The following is a 22,105-nucleotide window of genomic DNA, read 5'->3' as shown; positions in this document are numbered from 1 at the left end:
TTATTGAAAACTACCTAGTACAGTCTTTTCAGGTTTTAAAGTTTTACAAATATATCTGATTTAAAGCATGTAAGTAAAACAACAAGGATTAAAGCAAATGTACATACTTTACAATTTTTTTACAATTGAGCATGAATAAAAATTTTGTGAAAGGGCAGTTTAAATACATATCAGGTGAATAACGCATGGGGGCAGTTTAAAATTTACGTGAGATGGCAGTTTAAATACATATCAGGTGAATAACGCATGGGGTTCATGTGTGTAGTTGGGGATATATGTATCATCTGCTTTAGATGTATTACAGAGGTGATGTCAAGGTGAAAGCAGGCTTGTAGAATGGTTGGAAATCATTGATATTCTGACGTGGCGGCTGTAAATGGCTCAGTGGCAGATGGAGTCTTTGTCAAGGAAGAAAAATGGCAGCTTTGGAGCATCATAGATGTTTTGCTAGCAGCTCAGCACACAGGCTGTGACCTTCTAATATGCAGGACTCTTTCTATGCTCTCATAAATTGAGCTTTTATTCGCCTAAAGTAGATAAACAGTACTTACCATATTTCAGTACAAATTGAGGTGTTTCATTATAGAGAAACATAAATATGTTTTATTGTCTAGTTTTTAAAGAAGTAAGCTTTTAGGGGAACGTGCATTTCCTGGTGTCAGAAATGTTTCTCAGTTAATTTGCAAGAGTGAAAACAATAGAGTTTAATTGAAAGAGTATTTTCTTAGAATCACATAATATTAAAGCCAGACACACTCATTTTACAGATGAAGACACTAAGTCTCAGTGACTGTGATTTAACCAAGGTCACAGAAATGGTTCATGAAAAACATTAGGTGACTCTTAGATTATTAGTTATTATACACATAAAATATCTTTCATTATGAAGGTAAAAGAAAACTCTCTTTGAATAAATCTTCGAATATCAAGAATACACCTGGTTATTCATGACAGCTGCATAATGATAGTACATAATTTTAGAGACTTTTATTTACTGTTCAACTGTACATGTTTTTATTGAAAATAATTTAGGTTTTTCATTTTAGTCTGTCATCACTACACTGCTGTATAGGAAAAAAAAATTGTTGAATAGAGAGTTTATACCTGGTTGCAAAAAGTATTTAATATAATACATGCTTTTATATATGCACAGAGTATATTCTGATTCCTTAATAAGAATATATTTAAATGATATTTTGTTTCAATCAGAACTACTTCAAATCTATATCTTGTATTGATATATTTGAGTATTTTAAAAGTCCTTTCTTTTAGAAATATTGCAATTTATATTAAAATGTTTAAGGGTTTTGTAGGTTTTATACTGAGATGTTTTGAAAAATTGTTGCATGTATCAGTGAGAACTTTTTTTCAGTTTTTAGAGGAATCTATGTCTCCATGAAAGTATATTATCATGTGGAGTATATTCATCTGGACAGCTGACCTATATCGAAAAGTAATGTCATGACTAAAATTAAAAGTAGAAGCATTCCACACCTTAAACCTACTAAAGCGTCGAACCATTGCTAAAGGTATAGAAAGGAATCGCTGTATATCAGGGAAGAAAACCACCCTTTGCCCTAGAGAGTCAAGATTGCTGCATCCAGTGCTTCAGGTTATATCTTTTGCAAGCCAGTGTCTAAGGAAGTACGGTTAAAGAGCTAATTAACAAGTTATACAATGATGTCTGTGCATTTTCTTATTAAATTATAAAATGATTTTATAGTAGTTTTTGAGAAGGAGAAAAATTTGAAAGGGTGGAGCTAAAAGCTTCCAAAATCCTGAAGTGAGTTTTTTTTCTTTTTCTTTTTTTTTTTTAAAGGATACAACTGGTCAAACCTTTTAGATACAATGTGGGCATGAAAAATATTAATCACAGTATCATAAAGGAGAATACTGTATCTATTAATGGATATGTTGATATGTAGCTATTCACCTATTATGTACTTTTATATGACGTGAATACATCAGAGGTTAAATGATGATTACTACATTTTCAACAACTAATTATTGAATGTCTAGTGCATGCAAGTGCTGAGGATAAGCAGTGAACAAAACAATCTATTCAGGGGCTTACAGTCTGTGAGGGAAAGAGAGACTAGTTAACAAATGAATACTTAATATGTTGGATGGCAACCGACACTGTGAAGAAAGGTAAAAGAAATTAAGGGTCACGAGTGCAGGGTTGTGGAATTAGTATTTGTTATATGGTGGTCAGCAAAGACCTCTCTAATAACCTCCCCATTTAACAGAGATCTTAACAAAGTGAGGGAGCTGATCTTGCACATACCTGGATGAGGACTCTTCCAAAGGAAAGAGTACATGCCAAGACACTGAGGGAGATTGTGCTTGGTGTATTCCAAGGATAGTGAGGAAACCTGTAGCCTTACTGCCACCGGAGTGGCATGAGCCATGAAGGAGAGTAATAAATGAAGCCATAGAGATTTCATATAAAACTACGTTTACGAAAAAATTATGCTCTAGGCTTAGGCAAACCCCATGCTGTTGCTAAACCAGCAGTCCGCACCATAGTTTCCGTAGTGCAGGTTGTATAGCGTGAACATTGCGTGAAAAAAAAGGTTCCACGGTCAAATAAGTTTGGGAAACATAGGGTTAACATTAAACAAAGTTAAACAGGTTTGGTTTTGTTTAACAACTGTATCTGTATATCTTCTAATGTGCTAATTGGACTGAATGTCCAATTTATTTGACCCTTCTTCAAAGAGAGTCTTAGGGAACTAGTGTTTTTCATGCTTTGGTAAATTTTGTGTTATACAATCCTACAGATTAACTGAATTAATAAAAGGATTTTCCACAGTTGCTGTTTCTTAACTTCTCTACTCTCCTTAAGCCAACACCCTCTCTGCCTGCTTTTTCACTGAAGATTACTTTCTTTTTTTTCCTAAATATTTCTTAAATTTATTCTTTCTTCTGGACTCATAGTGCCTAAATCTTTGTGTAGGTTTATCATAACTTACCTGGGCTATTACTGTAGCCTCTTAACTGGGGCTCTGCCTCTAGTCTTGCTGTGTCTAAATTCATCATCTTCTTAGTGACGATTTAATTGACATCATCAACCTAACAAGGTTATTCATCTACTTAAAATCCATTACTAGCTTCCCATCACTACAGAATAAAATGTAATCTCATTTGCAGGGCATATGAAATCTTCCACAATCTGTCTCCTGCCTACATTTAAATTTTGCCTAAATCGCCCGTACTTAGTGCTTTCCAATATTGAGACCATTTATACTTCCTTAAAGCAGGCAGTAGCTGTATAGTACTTTTGCCTTTGTTCGGTACTATTATCTCTTCCTGACACAACCAGCCCCTGTGAGTAGCTTAATTTTTCCATTCTTAAAGGTTTAAGACAGATGTAATCTTCTCTAACAACACGCTCAAACTCTTCTTGGGTAAGGCAGGTGCACTGATGTATAATCCTGTCAAAGCATTTAAAACAATGAAATAAAAATACATATTGTTTTTTTCTCCTCTACATCCTGCTCTACGTCCTGTAGCTTAAGGTGTACCTACCTTAAGTGCTTCACACTTGAAGTGGGTACCCAATAGCTGATGAAATTAACTTTACTTAGTAGTTGAAGACCTTCTGATAAATAGGTCATTTAGTTTCCCCTTTTTCCAGTCAAAGAAATCTGTTTGGATTATAGATTTAAATGTAAAACATGACACTGTAAAACTTTTAGAAGGAAACGTAAGGGAAAATCTATGGGCTCTTGGTGAAGAGTTCCTATGCACTGAAAACAAACAGCACAATCCTTAAAAGAAAAAATCAGGACATTGGACTTTATAAAAATTGAAACCTTTTGCTTTGCAGAAGACCGTGTTAAGATGATGAAAAGCCAAGATACATACTAGGAGAAAATATTTGAATACTACATATCTGACAAAGGATTCATATTGAGGACATGTAGAATCTCTCAATGCTCAACAGTAAAAATGCCAAGAGTCCAATTGGAAAATGGGCAAAAAACAGGAAGAAACATTTCACCAAAGAGGATACCGATGTCAAATGAAAACATGAAAAGATGTTCAACATCACTAGACATCAGGGAAATGCCAAAATGTGAGCTATCACTACTTATCTGTCAGAACAGCTCAAATTAAAAATAATGACAATATCAACTGCTGGCAAGGATGTGGAGAAATTGAACTCTTATTGCTGGGGGAAATGCAAAAGGGTACAGGCATTCTGGAAAAGAGTTTGACAATCTCTTAAACAAACAAGCATACACTTACTACACAAACCAACCACCGCACTCCTGGGCATTTATCCCAGCAAAATGACTGTACATGTTTGTGCATAGCAGCTTTATTTGCAATAGTCAAAATTGGAAACAATCAAAATGTCTTAACAATAGGTGAGTGGCTAAACACAGTATGATGTGTCTATACTATACGATACTACTACTCAGCAATAAAAAGGTACCAACTATTGGTCCACATAACAGTTGTATAGATCTCAAAGTCATTAGGCTGAGTGAAAAAAAGCTGATCTCAAAATGTTATTCCATGATTCCATTTATATAAAGACAAAATTATAGAGATTGGGAACAAATTAGTGATTGCCAGGGGTTAGGGATGGTGGAGGAGAGGGGTTTGAGTGTGACTATACAGAAGGAGTAGAGAGAGATCTTTGTGTCTTACTGTACAGTTGGTTACATGCATCTACATGTGTGATAAAGGGACTTGGAACTATACATACACATTATGGTTTATTTACTGGTTTTCGTATTGTACTATCGTTATATAAGGTGTAACCATTGTCGGAAACTGAGTGATGAATACATGGGACCACACTGTAGTAATTTTCAACTTTCTCTAAATATATAGTTATCTCAAAAAAAGTTTTAAAATTTGTTTTTTTCCTTCTTCTATCTCCAAGACATGGAAACGACATAGATGAATGGGTAAAGAAAATATGGTGTGCGTGCGCACACACCCACCCACCCACACCCACCCACACATATACATGCACACAGCAATATTATTCAGTCATAAAAAAGGAAATCCTGACATTTGCAATGACATGGATGGACCTTGAGGATATTATGTTAAGTGAAATAAGTTAGATAGAGAAGACAGATAACACAATATTACTCATATATGGAATCTTAAAAAAATAAAACAACAGAATTCATAGATCCAAGAACAGTTATGGTTTTTAGCTGGGGCTTGGAGCCGGGCAAAATGGGTGAAACCGTCCAAAGGCACACACTTCCAATTATAAAATTACTACTTATAGTCCTGGTAAAAACAAACAATAAACTGTTTTACCTCTTCATTAAACCTTACATGCTTTTTAATTTTTATTCTGTGTCCTCCAGAGATTTATTCATTGATCATTCATAAACATAGCCATCTGCTCCTTTCTTGGCTTATTTAGGATTGTCCTATCTTAAATAAAATGATAACTAGAAGTAAACAATTAAACAAAACCTCTACTTCCGTCAAGTAGTCGTGTTTATATCATAAAGATATATGTCCATGTTGATAATGTGTAGCTGTAGTTCTTTTATTTTACCTGTTGTATACAGTTATCTATATTTCATTACGTAAACATACCACAGTCTTTTAATTTATTCATGTTCCAATATTGCACTATACAAATAGAGCTGCAATTTACATATTTGTATGCGATACATTATGCACACGTATGAGAACTTCTCTGGGTTACATATCTAGAAGCGGACTTGCTGTGATAGAGACTACATACAGCTTCAGTTTTACTGCCGTGTTTCCCCCAAAATAAGACCTAGTCGTCTTATTTTAGACCTAATGCGTCTTTTGGAGCAAAAATTAATATAAGACCCGGTATTATATTATGTATTGTATTGTATTGTACCCGGTCTTTTATTATATTAATATACAGTATAAGTATATATGCTTTTATCTGTATGAGACCGGGTCTTATATTATATTAAAATAAGTCCGGGTCTTATATTAATTTTTGCTCCAAAAGACCCATTAGAGCTGATGGTCCGGCTAGGTCTTCTTTTCGGGGAAACCTGATATGTATTGCTTAATTTCTTTCTACCGTGGTAATGCCAGTTTACGCCACCAGTGCATAAGAGATTTCCAGCTCTACATTTTTGCCAACCTTTGGGATTTCCTTTATATTTGCCCTCCCACTCTCTCAATGAAGAACATGCTGTGAAGCTCAACAGATTTTACTTCTACAATATAATTTTTTTATTTCTGCTCTACTTTGACCAACCAAAAAGTAAAAGAATTTTTGACTTATCTTTCACATTCATATTTATTTCTGACTCTACCAAACCTTAGTTGAAATTCTTACCTCTTGGCTAAACTACTGCAACAGACCAAATGTTGCAGTATCCCTACTGGAATTCTCTTCTTGCTCCAATCCATTTTACTTAAAACTGCTAGATCAGTATTTCTAATGCAAGTAGTTTACCAGCAGCGTTAAATTAAAAGACTTAAAGTGCTATTCAAAGTTGTCTCCAATAAGGCCCTGAACTGCCTTTTCAGTTAGATCACCCACTCTTTTCTCCATATGCTCTCTATACTAGCCAGATTAAATTACATTGGTTGATTGATCGATTGATTGATTCAAACAGTAGATGGTTAATGTTCTTCTTATGCTATACAGGTATATTAACACGAGTTTTATAGTTTTGTAGTTTTATAGGTACTGCAGTAAAAGGAACAACTCCTGATTCTTGGGGAGCTTGCAAGCTATCTCAAGCTATTTTCTGAATGCACCCAATGCTTTTCATTCTCAGCATGCTCAGCATGTTTCCCCCCAACTTGCAATGCTTTTTTTAACTAGTTCCTCCACTTAGCCATCTCTACCTTCCAAACTCCTACCCACTTTTCAAGGCCCACCTAAGATGTCACTTTTCTGTGAAGCCTTTTCCTACATTCTCAGTTAATTTTGCTCCCATGGTACTATATGTACAAGTGACCCTTGAACAATGTGAGAGTTTAGGGCCCCAGACCCCTGCGCTGTCGAAAATTCATATATAACTTTTGACTCCCCCCAAACTTAACTGCTAATAGCTTACTGTTGCCTGGAAGCCTTTCCGATAACAAACAGTTGAGTAACACATATTTTGTATGTTATATGTATTACATACTGTATTCTTAAAGTAAGTTAGAGAATAGAAAATGTTTTTAAGAAAATCATAAGATAAAATACATTTACAGTACTGTTTATGGGGGGAAAAAAATCTGTGTATAAGTAGATCCACACAGTTCAAATTGGTGTTGTTCAAAGGTCGACTTGTTATGTTCTATGCATTTGTCTTATCCTTCCAAGGTGGTAAGTAGAGTACTTTGTCAATTCATCTGTATTGTTGTCCTTGTGGCACTTATCCTTATGTATGGTAGGCATACTATTAACTAAAGTAATTTAATTAAAGGTAACATATTAGTAAAATTCTACTTGACCAATTAGAATTATTTGTGGAAAAATCAATTTGAATTAGAAAAAATGCTTAATTATGTAGTTTTATCTAGTGTCCGTGCCTCAAAACACTATAGGATAAACTAAACAGGGGGTTTCTCTATAGTGATTTTTGGGACTTGCTCTGAATAGTATACTTTATTTGTATAAATATATATAGTGTAAGTATAATAGTTGTTCAGCTTGTTTTTTAGACTCTTAAGTAGTAAGTCACAGTTTTTCAAACCGTACTCTGAGGAATCATATGAAATGGTTCTGTTCAGATGCCTTGGCTACTGCTGTGTGCCTCCCCAACCCCAAAGAACAGGCCTTCACTTACGTTTTTCTCTCCTGGGCTTCTTCACAAGATTTATTTAAGAAAGAACTCTTCTGCTGAATACTTTGAAGTCGTTGTTAAGAGAGTATAAATACTGACATTTTATCCATTTAATATTTGCCAAGATTTTACAAAAAAGACATTATGCCTGCCTGCTTATTCCTTGTGTTACCACAAATTGAAAATTAGTACTCCATAGGAATGTGAGACTTCAGATAATTAAAGAAATGGTAGGTAGGGAATGGGCTTTGAGTCCAACAAATAAATTATTTATACTCTAAATATTCTGCGTTTTAATATGGATGTTTGAGGAGTTAGACTATCAGAAGTAACTGGAATTGGTCTACAAATTGTTAGGTAGGCTGAAGTATTTTCTAGATTGTAGCTTCTTATATTTTAATGTGCATAAGATTCTGATCTAGTAGTTCTGGGCTGGAGCCGGAGTGTCTTCATTTCTAACAAGCAATTTAAATGTTGCTGGTCTGTGGACCACACTTTCCGTAGGAAGGAGCTAGATGACCTTCCAAAGCCTACCTGTCACCACAGTTTAGTATTACATTTTTTGCCCTAGAGAAAGTCGGTTTTCAGTATTGTCATAGACACTTATTTAAACTGTCTCGCTACAGTCTGATATATATTTTGCTGATCTATTATATCAGCATATGTTATATCAGCAAAATGTATATATATAGTCTGATATATATTTTAGTAGAAATTTCTGGGTTTTCTAGGGGAATAATTTGTGTGTGGATTAATGACTGGTCTGCAATTATATGGTTCTTAACTTAAAATCAGCCTTCAAGATTTTAAAAATAGCCTTGAGAACTATTAGACTGTCAGTCGCAACTTTCAGAGAGTTTAAGCTTAATAAGAAATTATCTGTTCAGTTTACTTTTCCAACAGAACTGTAATACTGATTGACTTTTGTTATTTTACAGAATATTGTTTGAGGTTAGACATTAAGGTATTATAAAAATAAAAATAGGAAACTGGCTAAGCCTGTTTTAGTTGGTATAAATACTGCTTTTTTAAAAAAAGCTGTTATTATGAATTAGTAGCAATTATGTACCACAGCAGGTTAGGTTGTTAATTTTATATGTAGCGCACGTAAATTGAAAGCCTAATTTGTGTAAATGAACAACAAATAGGACAGATAGTCGTTTAGTTAAATAGCTTATATTCAGAAAAATATAAATCAAGTCTTAGGGACATTAACACTTTTCTTTAAGATATATAGTATCAAATACTCTCAGTCTTTTGGGCTTTTATAGAAAATTGTAATAACTAAATTATAAATTTAAATCATAAACCTTTAAGAAAATTCTCAGAATTTCTTATTTTGGATAAATGGAAACTGGTAATTAACTTTGTAGTCCAGGACCGCAGAGTATTTTTGGGGAGGGAAATTATGATTTTTTTTCTAAAAACGTTAGAATAATTTCCTTGTTGATAGTTGTTTCAACCCTACATTATTTCACTTAATAAATGTCAGTAGTAGAAATTGCTGAATTATATTATTACAATTAAAATATTTTTTATTAAGTGCTAATGTTGCTATAAAACTTTTCATATGTAATTCATGTCAAATGTTAATAAAAGTTTTTTTTGGACCTGATCCAAAAATTTTATATAGAAGTAAACTTCCTTTGTTTCTTCTGGTAGCATCCATTGATTTTGTTTCTTTTTTCCTAAAGGTACGTTAATAGTGCTGATAGAAGCAGGACAATTGGGATTTACATTAAAAATAAATGTGATGAATAAAAAGCACTACACTATAAAATTATAGTCTTGATTTTGTTTTACCAAAGTTCCAAAATCTAAAGGACAAAAATACTGACAAGGTCAAGAAAAAATGAAAGAAAGAACAAACGATGCAAAAAGAAAATGACACTGAGGTCTTGGTTTAATACATATGTATTCCAGGTTGATGGTTGATTTCATTAGCAAATCTAATTGTTATGCAATGTCTGTTCTTCTGCAGCAAAATGAATATTGTATTCTCACAGGCTCTGTGTGTATCTATTATGCTGAAATAAATGAAAAAATATATATATATACACATATATATTTGGAGCTGTTTTTGGTTTACTCTTTCCAGAAAAGAGAGAAAACTGAATTATATTTTCTCTTTTGTTGTTAAATTTGTCCAAAAGCTTTTCATTGTATATTATAGATATGTTTCCTACTTTTGTTCTCTGAGGTAAACAATTATAAGGTTGTTAACAATGTAACCATTTAAATTATCATAAAATTTTTTAAATGAACAGAATATAATCTTTATTGATTGAAGCTGATGTTAACATGAGCTTCTTAAGCATATGCTTTCTAACATAAGTTTAAATGTCAGGAGTGGTTTTTCTTATTGCAAGAAAAATGTTAAGTGTACGTATTATGCCAAATATAAATACTGCTACTTTTTGCAATAGTAAAATTGTACGTTGAGATTCCTATACTTACTTTTGACTTTTCAGAAAATAGGAAATTCAGAAATAACGTTTCATTGGCTATACTTTGGAAGAGTTCATTTAATAAGTGAACACACTGCATGATTATTTGGGTTATGTATATGAGTTCAAATATGGATCAAACTATTTTGGACCCAATTGTCGTTTAATTTTAGTCATTTTGAGGTTGGACAGTAATTTACAAAATCTATTTGGTTTTTGATCGTGTTCTCAAGTTTTCCTCACAACTAAAAATTTTTTGACAAACTTGAAAAGAGAAAAGCCCAAGGTTTTATTTAATATGGGTTGATTATATACCATTTAGAAATTACCTATATGGTAAAAAAAACTGGCCTTCTGGCTCACTTGATGCAATCCTAGTAAATATCTTGCTTATATTGGAAAAACATGAACTGTAATAAATATATGTATAGCAGTTTATTAATGTATCATATTAAGTTAATTTGTTCTTAACAGTGTTCGCCTTTTATTCTTCACAGTGAGTTAACAGAAAACAAGGAACTTCACAATCTAGTTGGGAAGATCCCTAAAATAACTAGAGAGTAATATAGAGCTAAATCATCTAGAGAAAGAAAGAAGGTTTTATGGGCCCTGATAGTCAGGCTCTGAACTATGGAGGAGCAAGATGCTCTGAACATGGAGGAGCATCTTGAAAGTGATGAGATCTAAACTGAGGTGGGGAAGCAACGAGAAACAACATCAATATAATTTGGGAGGTGGGAGAATATAAACTTGCCGTCTGGGAGACAAAGAACAGACGAACCCAACAGTAATGGAAGATATGATTTGCTACTACCTATTTACCTCACATGAGAATCAAATTGTATTACTGTTAAATTTTAGTAGTGTTCAGTCCAGATGTATGCCATATTGAGATGGTACCGTTGTTAACCTTGTTTTTTCTTGTATAATGATACGGGAAATAGGAAATTCCCTTTGTATTAATGTTGAGGTCCTCCCTCCACCCTCGACCACCAATGACATAAAAAGTAAATGCTGTATGCAGAAATTCATTCACTATAATGAATCTAAATTGGTGCGGACTGAATGGAATATAGGAATCTAGAAACTCTTTTAAGTCAGGTTTCTCTACCATAGTTAGAATTACTAAACTGAGGAGGAATAGAAATTATCATAGATTGGTCTCCCAGGCTGTTGAATTGAACAGGATCTTTGTTAGATAGTCACCAATGAAGAAGAGAACTGTTTTAAGTTAAAAAGAGAGATCTTTTCAAGTGGCTGGACCTACCTACCCATCCGTGTCGTCTCCTTCATTTTATCTGGAACCACAGTAATCGCTTGCATGCCCATTTTGCTTACTCCTCCAGCATAAGAACCTGAATTTCAAAAACGAAATATGTATTTGGAATATGAAAATGGACTGTGAAATTAACAAGAGATCCTGGAGATTGTTAGTTGTTGTTTGAAGACTCAGATTAGATAAATTACGTAAGACTTCCTAGCAAGATGGTTTATTTTCTGGGTAACCTTTCATTATTATGTTAAGACCCTGGCTTGTGATGAGGAAATGTTAAAAGAAACTTTTATATGAAATTTGGTTTTAATTTCTGTAAAGATGCTATTGAGAAAGTTACTGTTTTGTCCAGTGTTGCATTATTGAAAAGTATAGAAGAAATTTTTCTCATTTATGAATACTAGGAAAAGCGTTGGTGCTTGTTTGTAAAATACATCTTATTAGGAATGAATATTTTCTAATTTGGTCTTGTTTCCCACTTTACTTTGATTACTAGGAAGCTCAGAATTGAACCACCCACATCTTAGAATTGTGGAAGGCATTATGATACTGTTTCCCATCTTTCTCTTGTGTTTTACCTTTCTTGCTTTCTCTTATTTCCCTTATTCATATTTATATTCTGCAAGCATTCTGTTCTACTACTCATATTTCTATAAATCACCTTAAAATTATTTTGGAATAATGTGGGCTATAAATAATCATGTAAAGCTTATTTATTACCAGCAGAAAGCAAGCAAATAAAAGTAGGAGACTTTCTTCCTCCTGGAGTGTCCTCCCTGCCTCCCTCTTCATTTTGCCTGAATTTCTTAAGTCATGGAGGACTTAACATCCTCTGTGATTTCTAGACTTGCCCCTTGTGGACAAGGGACTCCATTCTGAAGCTTTCTGCCTCTACCGAGCTACCAGGTATAGTTTCTTGTGCTAAGTGTGCCCTGCAGAACAGTGCCTGACTAACAGAACAAGTGGGGCTGAAATATACCCTAGAGGAGGAAGCCTCTCATATGTCAGGGTTTTGTGTTTTTTTTGTTTTTTTCTTTTCTATCTCATAGGGTACCATATACAGAGGGTGCCAAAAAAAAATGTATACACATTTTAAGAAAGGAAAAATCTATTATAAAACGCTGATGGTCACTTTGAGCACCTCTTGTATTATAACTGCAGAAGTCAAACATGACTTGTATTCATCTTTTGTTATCGGTATATATTATTACAATTTTAATACAGTTTTTTCCTTTCTTAAAATGTGTATACATTATTTTGGCACCCTCTGTATATTATCCTGGCTTTGTTCCCTGCCCTTTTGATTGAATTGTAAACTCTTAATACCAAAACTTGCTAACTGTTGAGAAGAGCTACCTTGAATGAAAGAAAATTTCAATTTATTTTATCTCTATATTTTAATTTTATTATTCTCTAAAGTTGACCCATTATGGGAAACTAAGATAGTCATGGATATTTGAAATAGTTGAAATAATAATTTTCTAATTTAAAATTTCATTTTGTTTTGGTATTTGTATTACAGTCAAAGCTATCTATTTAGTAGGAATAATATCTTAAATTTTCTTTAAAAGAAATAAGAGCTATATTTTACATTCCAGATAACTATATGATATTTGAATTATTTAAGTTTACCAAGAAATTCAGCTGAAACTAACTCCTTAATCATAGTTTTCTGAAAATTTGCTGTTTCATGTGTCATCGTAGTAAAGGTGGTGATTGGTGACTTGCATTAATGTTGTTCAGTATTGAATACATACTCCTTTTAAACAACACTTTAAATATTTGTAATGAGACCTGTTCTGAGATTCTATACTCTTGGCAGTAATCTACTTGGATGTTCTTTTTGTTATTGATTGTATTGTCATTTTGTTGTTTTCTATTTAAGTACATTGGAATTTTATTTTGCAAGCAGAGTAAATATAAACTTGATTGAAGTAATATAATTTAATGCCTTGATATGGTTATATTGTTGTCAAAGGGTTGTTAAAAGCTCTTTTCATTTAAAATACAACGCGTATGTTCATAACAATTAGGACAGACAGACATGATGTGCCTTAGTATATACAGAGTTTTTTAAGATAAATGCAATTTTGTAAGTAAAAAAAAAAAATCCTTGGGATTTATAGTTGATGTACTACAGAATTGTACACCTGAAATTATGTAATTTCATTAACAATTGTCACCCCAATAAATAAATTTAAATAAAAAAAAAATCCTACTAGATATTTTTAAAATAGTGAATTACTTTATCCTTTTGACAGAGTGTGTGTGTTTGTTTTATACCCCTTGTTAACCCTCATTCAACCGTACTAGAAATTTCAGACAGTGGAAAAACAGCAATTTGGGGGACAAAACTAAGGACAAAGAAACTTAGTTTTCAAGCTAACAATATTTAAAAAATTCTCACAGGTAGATATTTTGTTTTGTGTTCTTTTTGTAGTATGAATTTAAAATGATGGGAATAGCTTCACGTTATATAAACCAAATTTTGATTCATGTAATTTGAAAAACTTTTTTTTCAAAGACTGCCACATAAATTATAAAGTCTTATTTTGCAGGAGCTTGTCCTAATAAGAATAGGCTTATTCTTTGACTAAAATTTTAATTATGGCCTTTATTTATAACTCAGAAACTTCTTTTATCTACTGTCTTGAAGCAGTTGAAATTTAAATACTTTTCCTTATATTTAGCAGGTTTTTGGTTTTTGACAACTAAGCAGTTATTCTTAGTTGTGTTTTTTTTGTTTTTTTTAAGCCTTGTTAGGATTGCTTTGTTTTTAGATTTTACTTGCCAGAAGTAATTTTTTAAACCTGCTGAAACAGATTTACTTTTCATGCATTCCTTATTATAAACTGGGTCCCTATGCGTGTCAGGAATAAACCCTTCTTAAAAAGGGAAGAAAGACAGAACTCTTTATTATGTGTTTTGACGTTAATAAAATAAGAAAAGAACGATTACTTGAGACGTCTACCTTACCTGGTTTAGTTTTGTCACGTGAGCATTCACGTTTACTGGTGATCTAAGTGCTCCACCTGCCTTTCAGTTTGTTTACCAGGAAATCAAGATGTGTAAACTGCAGGAAGTACTATTTGACCCTCTCCGACAGTATCTCATTACAATAATTGCTAATCTCTGAATAAGACAGCCATGTTTTGTGAGTAACAGAGAGAGAGAGAGGTTGTGTTAGGTAGATTTTAGGTGTTTCAACAAATAGAGCATTGTAAATGCTTACTTGGATTGTTTTCATGATAGCTTTTGATAAAAGACATATGGTGACCTTTGGGGTCAGCAAAGCTAGGACACAATAGTAGGTATTCTTTCATGCCTTTTAACTGAAAAATATCACGGCTTGTTGTTTTGGAGTGCTGTCACTGCTCTGAATCGAAAGGATAATGGCTACTTCCTGATTAAACCCACTCTCCACAGTAAGCTGTTAATGTTGTACTCTGTCTTTTTCTCCTGTAAATGCAATAGTATTTGGTGTTTTCTTTACTTTTTATCATTGTCTTTTCATAGATAGATCTGTTATAAATATATTCTGAAGTTGAAGTTTACAATTAGGTTAGAAACTACTGTTTTAAGTTTGGAGGATTTTTTTTTTTTTTTTAATGAAAAGTATTTCTGTTTGGTATGAAATCCAACCATCTCACCCTACTTATTGTAGATTTTGGTTAAAGAAATTAGCTTTTTAAGAGATACCGAAATGATAAATTATATTAAGCTTTCACTTTCTTGGCACTGTAAGCAAAATCTTGAAAATAACTTATGTAATAAATCAGATTAATTTTTTCAGAGAATATTTGGATAAACTAATTGTATTTCTTATTTAATAAATTTCATATACTGATTTACATATGTTGTCATAATTGTTGATAATTGTTTTAATTATTAAAGTATTGTTCTTAAATTAGTTAAGAGATCCTTGTGATGTCAAAACAATATTAAGTACTCAGAATATAAGAAGGGACTAATGAGCTTCTTAGTTTTAATCCTAAAGCTGGCAGTCACTCCATCTGTGGTCTTGCGACAATCATTTAAACTGCTTACCTCAGTTTTCTTGTCTACTGTCCATATGAGTGATAAGTAAAATGTGTATGTTTGTTTATTTCTTTATGATAGTAGAAACTATAAAGAAAATGAGTTCCCACAAGTATTTTATAAAATGGAGAACTGACTGTGAAGATAGAACAGGAAAACATTAGGAGTCACAGTAGAAAGGGAAATAATAGAAAATTTATTTCTCTCATAAAATATAGCAAATAAGGTTTAAAATAAGTACCTTGTAATTGGTCATTTACTCTGAACAGAACTGTTAGGCTCAATTCTTAAGATAATATTGTACAAAAGGATTGTACATGACTAAAATGTTGGCTACATGACTAAAATGAGAAGTGCAAAGCTTGGAGGTGATTTAGTAAAGAGTCACAAAGATAATTTAAATTTAACTTTTTCTCAAAAGTCTCATTCCTGGAAATGAGTTTATTCAGAGTAGAGAGAAGAATGTGTATATCTATTATAGGTCTATAAATAGAGTTCATCTAAATAATAAGATGTTAATTTTTAAACTCTAATATCAGGTGTCCTGGTCATATTAAAGGAAACATGAAATTACTAAACACGGAAGGCAGTTACTGAAGATGGTTATAGAACCAAACATCCAGAAATATTTAAAAATATTCCGGGATAATGTAAAGAGAATCTTACTTTTGTTTGAGAGTTAAGTTACCTTTTTTGCAAATGCTTTTTATCGAAGTTATTTTAGGTAACTCAGTAATTCTTATTATACATTAGTGGCACATCTTAAAGTTTGTTTAGTGAATATTCTAAGTTACTCAAGTTGCTGAAGTAGGATTTATAGTAGTGCCTCTATTTACATTGTAATAACAAATGATAAATGTCATTTTTTAATGCTTAATATGTGCAAACCACTGGGCTAATTCTATTGTAGAAGAGACAAACTTTTACCTTTACGCTCTTAGAGTTCTTTTTGGCTGGAGCTGAGAATTAGGTTGACGTAAGACAGATCAACAGGAGAAAAGCACACATTTATTTAATACTAGTTTTGTGTGTCACGGAATCCGTATAAGAAATGAAGACCCAAGAACATGGTGAAATCCTCTTGTTTTATATTAGGTTGAACAAAGAGGCAATTGTGAAAAAGTGACTAAACTATGTGGGAAGGCTAAAGGAAGATAAGAATTACTTGAACAAGGTCTGTTTGTGTAGAATTCTCTCGATCTCAACTCTCTGTCTTTATGATAAGAATATGACTTTCCTTCTGGTATAGGGAGGACAGCTATCATATAGGAATTTTATTTTCTGCCTTTCAGAAAAAGAAGGAAGGTCAGTTTGTCTTGTATTATATTTGCTGGTTTTGAGTCAATATGCCAGAGCTGCAAGTTCTGAAGTCCTTCACTGTCATCTCATTTTATATTCATGATAATCACGTAAGGTGCAGGTATCATGGTTGTCTCCATAAGGAAATAGTTGTAGAGCATTTAATTTTAATGTCTTTTAGCCAGTAAGTGTCAGAGCCAGACCAATTCTAACAGAATCTAGAATCCAGAGTCCAGTCTTCAGTGTCACGCCTTTAAGCATTGTGTTTATATTCTGGAGATAATAAAGGTGTTTACACCTGTGATTTAGATAGTTTTTTTCCCCCCATCAATTTATCACATATTATGGAGAGCTTACTAAGTGGGAAGGAAGTACTGGTGGAAAGGAAAATAAAATTCCTTATTTCAAGAAACAGTTTTGGTGGAAGAGGCAGAAAATTAACAGGCTATGACATACGATACAGTGCATTCCCTGATATAACAGAGGTAAGCACAGGATGCTAAAGGCAACACAAGTATCTAATTATTTTATTTGCATATTTGATTTGCACTTTTGGGTGCTGTTCTAGGCACATGGGATATATCAGTAAAGAGACTTTCAAAAGTCTCTGCTCTTGTGAATCATATAGTGGAAATGGAGATAAACAAGAAGCATATAAATAAGTAAAGTATATAGCGTGTTAGAAAGTGACAAGTATTGGGGGGGGCGGAGAAATTGGGCAGGATAAGAAGGCTATGTGGTGATGGGTTGTAGAGTCTGGGGAAGGACTTACAGAGAAGGTGATTTCTGAGCAAAGAACAAGGAAGTTAGCTGTCCGTATATTTTTCGAAGAGACTTCCAGGCAGAGGGCTTGAGGCAGGAAGCATACCTGGTGTGTTCAGAGTTATGAACAGAGGCCAGTATAATTGGAAAAGAGTTTGGGAGAAGGGAGAGTAGGAGGAAGCATTGGCAGAGGTAATGGGTAGGAGAAACTTAGAGGAGCTATTGCAGGGCCTTCATTCAGTATGTCTGGCTTGTATTTTTTAATTTTTTTTTTTAACTTTTACTTATTTTAAGTGTGTTTTTCAAGGACCCATCAGCTCCAAGTCAAGTAGTTGTTTCAATCTAGTTGTGGAAGGCGCAGCTCACAGTGGCCCATGCAGGGATCAAACCAGCAACCTTGTTCTTAAGAGCACTGCGCTCTAACCAACTGAGCTAATCAGCTGCTCTGCTGGCTTGTCTTGTTCAAAGTAGCACTTCAATTTCTGAGTTGAGAATACAGTTGACCCTTGAGCAATGTGGGGGTTAGGGTGCTAACAGTAAAAAATCTGTGTATAACTTTGACTCCCCCAAAACTAACTACTATGAATAACCTACCGTTTACCAGAAGCCTTACCTAACATAACATAACATAAGCAGTTGATTCACACATACCATATTTTGCTGCGTGTAATGCGCTCCTGTGTTTAATGGCCCAAACTTTCGGGGGGGAAAAAATCTTTCATTTTATTTTTTAATTCGAATTTTTATTTGTTTACATTTAGGTACTTGTTTTTTGTATTAGAAAGGAATTTTAGCATTTTTTAAACATATAATGTTACAAGAAATTTTATGTAACAAATAATTACAAAACACAAGAACAGATACAAGGTACAAGAAATTTTATGTACAACTGTGTTTCCCCAAAAATAAGACCTAGTAGACAATCAGCTCTAATGCATCTTTTGGAAAAAAATTAATATAAGACCCAGTATTGTATTATATTATATTATATTATATTATATTATATTATATTATATTATTATATTATATTATTATATTATACCCGGTCTTATATTATAGTAAAATAAAACCAGGTCTTATATTAATTTTTGCTCCAAAAGACACATTGGAGCTGATTATCCAGCTGTGTCTTATTTTCGGGCAAACACGGCAATAACAAATTTACAGTATTTACGCATCATAGAAGGCCAAAAACTCTTCATCATTGCAGGTTCTTCCTAAGTTCAACAAAACCAATTATCGTACTCCAGGGTATTATTTTGCATATGAATATCATTATTGATTTCTAGTTGCACTTTTAACTCATAAGTATAAATAGAAAGATTAAAAACATTTATATAGATATGGAATTAGTACTACCCATGTGTAATGTGCATCCTTTTTTTTTCCTTACAAATTTGGGCAAAAAAGTGCACATTATACATGGCAAAATGCGGTATTTTGTATGTTATTTGTATTATATACTATAATACAATTTGTATTATATACTATATACTTATAATAAAGTAAGAAAAGACAATGTTAAGAAAATTATAAGGAAAAGAAAATACATTTATGGGACTGTATGTATTTATTGAAAACAAAATCTGTGTGTAATTGGATCTGTGCCATTCAAACCTGTGTTGTTCAAGGGTCTCCTGTAGGCTGTGGGGAGGCTTTGACCACTCATTAGAAAGCTCTTAGAGTAATCTAAGTGACTGAAGGTAGGGTTTTGGATAAGGACGGGAGCAGTCAAATTCTGGATAATTCTAAGGTACAACCGAAAACTTTTTCTGATGGATTGGATGTGGGTGGGATACGAGAAAAAGGTTTTTGGCTGAGTAACTGGAAAAAAGATATTGCCATCAACTGTGAGATGGGGAAGGTTTTCAGATGAAGCAAGTTTGGGATAAGGATTGGTGATTAGGAGTTTGGTTGTGGATGTGATAGATTTTTAACTCTCTCTTAGACATGGAAGTGGAGATTGTGAGAAGGCTTTCCAGAGGAAATACCATCTAAATTGAGGCTAAAGAGTGAGTTAGACTCATGTCAAAGAGGTGGTTTATGATGAGATTTGAGAGCATTCTTTATACACTTAAATGAATCTTGGCGTTTCATATTTGTGAACTACGGAGTAACATCTTTAAATGTAGCAACATTTAAAAAGTAATAAAATTGTTTATCTCAAAGAAGAAATTATTCTGGGGAGTTAAGTTTTGATAGTATTCCAGTGGATACTATATTCATGAGCCGTACGGGGTGCTTTTACATTGATTCTCACCACAGTGCCATAAGGTAAATATTCTCATTTTACTTTTGGAAAAACAGCCTGAGGGAGATCAGAATTGCCTAAGGTCATTGATATTTTGGATTCAAATCTAGGTCTTTCAGATTCTGTTGTCCATACTTCTTATTTTTAAAATGTGTGATATGTATATCATACATTATTATTATAAAATAATAAACATATATATTTATTATTGGGGAATAGTCTATTTTTCCAGGGCACATCAGCTCCAAGTCAAGTCGTTGTCCTTCGATCTAGTTGTGGAGGGCGCAGCTCAGCTCCAAGTCCAGTCGTCATTTTCAATCTTGGTTGCAGGGGACACAGCCCACCATCCCATGAGGGAATTGAACCGGCAACCTTGTTGTTAAGAGCTCCTGCTCTAACCAACTGAACCATCCGGCCGCCCCCTATATTTTTAACTTTGCAAAATTTTAAACTTTTGTTTAAGGAGTTGTGTTTTTGAACATTAGTCAGTCTCTATTGTAACACGGTGATAACTTTCGGACATAAGGTTTTTAGATTCTTGATTGTGGAATCAAGCCATTTGTTGATCTCTTGAATTCCCACACCGCTTTCAATGCAGTTACCTATTACAGATACTCCCCTTCACTCCTAGCCGCATTCCCATTGTGGTGCTTGATACATGCTTAGAAAATTACAGCTGCTGTCATCATCATTATCTTTATCCCTCATCCCTCTTTCTGATATGCTGTGACCTTGGGAATCACAACCCAATCTTTTTGGAATCATGTGTAAATGATAAAACCTCAGAGATTAAGGGCATGAGGACTTTCTAATTAATGAAGAGTGAGTTTTAACTCACAATGTCGTTTGTCTGAAGGAAACCATTTTTTGTTTGCTTCCCTTTATTGGCTGTTTTCTGGGGGAAGTGAATTTGATAAATAGTTAAATGTTATTGGCTTGAAAAGCAATATTCCCTGAGATAGCAGTGGGTATTTTCACTGGAATAGTGAATGTAAGTCATTCTACTTCAGTAAGGAATAGAAATGTAGTTGTTCATTGAAACAGGTTTACTTTTGAGGTAATAATGTCATATTTTAAAAACTTAAAACTTTTGCTGTTAGATCAAAGTATGTTATTTCTTAAATTTCATAGGAGTTAATATTGTTTACATTTGTTTTTAAAGACACACTTAAGAGCAAGTCGTTTAGACATTCTGTAGGGAAGAAATACTTTAGCAAAAACATGTTACACAATTTAAAAAGTACCAATTTTAAAAAAACACCAATTTAAAAAGTACCAATTTAAAAAAAAAATTAAAAAAAAACCAATTTTAACAAAACAACAATATGCTGTGGATTAAAATAGCCAATTAGCCTAAAAGGTCATTTTAAACATATACTAATGATATAAGTAGGAAATTTACCTCGTGATTGTATTTCTGTTCTATAAATATATGGCTTTATATCAATTGTGCTGTTTTATTCATTTCTCAAATTTTTATTTTATTTTTTCAAAGCATCAAATATATATATCCTTCCTGTTGCTTTCTCTAAAGTCTTCCTTCTTTTTTATTATTATACACCAAACACATATGTATAGTTTATTTTAATATCACTGTAATCATCAAATGAGCTTTTTATGTAAACAAAAATTTTGATTGGCCCCAAAGCACCCTTTTTTATTGTAACTAAATTATCTGTGTAATTTCATATTTTAGTTAATTCTGTTAAGGACTACAAGTATATATTCTAGCATTTCTTCGGAAGCATAAAAAAATATCAGTACAGTAGTCTCCACTTATCCATAGTTTCACTTTCCGCGGTTTCAGTTATCAATGGTTAACCACAGTCTGAAAATGTAAAATTGAAAGTTTTAGAAACAAGTAGCTTTAATTTGTGCACCAATCTGAATTGTGTGATAAAATCTCTTGACATCCCGCCCAGGATGTGAAACATCCCTTTTCCCAGCTTGCCCATGTTACATATTCTACCCGCTCATTAAATCGCTTTGTAGCTATCTCAGTTATGAGATTGACTTGTCACCATCTTCTAGTGCTTGTGTTAAAAGAACCCTTGTTTTACTTACCATGGCCCCCAAATGTAAAAAGTGATGCTGGCAATTCAGATATACCAAAGAAAAGTCGTGAAGCGCTTCCTTTAATTGAAAAGGTGAAAATTCTTGACTTAATGAGGGAAGAAATCATATGCTGAGGTTGCTAAGGTCTATAGTAAGTACAAATCTTCTGTCTGTGAAACTGAAGAAGGAAGAAGAAATTCATGCTACTTTGCTATGAGAA

The 22,105-nt window shown here is 33.2% G+C and overlaps 1 protein-coding gene across 46 annotated transcripts in view; it reads left to right on the top strand.

Moving 5' to 3' along the window:
* Positions 1-22,105, top strand: part of BAZ2B (bromodomain adjacent to zinc finger domain 2B) — a 242,266-nt gene that overhangs the window by 74,640 nt on the left and 145,521 nt on the right. For 10 of the 46 annotated variants that reach the window (XM_081052280.1, XM_081052276.1, XM_081052267.1 and 7 more), the window contains exon 1: positions 14,534-14,905. The exons of 31 other annotated variants lie outside the window; for them this stretch is intronic. The gene's annotated coding sequence lies outside the window, so the exon portion shown is untranslated. Of the gene's footprint in view, positions 1-14,533; positions 14,906-22,105 lie in introns of those variants that run through there. 5 more of the 46 variants (XM_081052256.1, XM_081052259.1, XM_081052286.1 and 2 more) reach the window with 1 other exon arrangement.

Source organism: Rhinolophus hipposideros (genome assembly GCF_964194185.1).
Source record: "Rhinolophus hipposideros genome assembly, chromosome: 6".
NCBI lineage: Eukaryota > Metazoa > Chordata > Mammalia > Chiroptera > Rhinolophidae > Rhinolophus > Rhinolophus hipposideros.
Note: the sequence above shows the minus strand (reverse complement) of the source record. Positions and strands in the feature narration are given on the sequence as shown.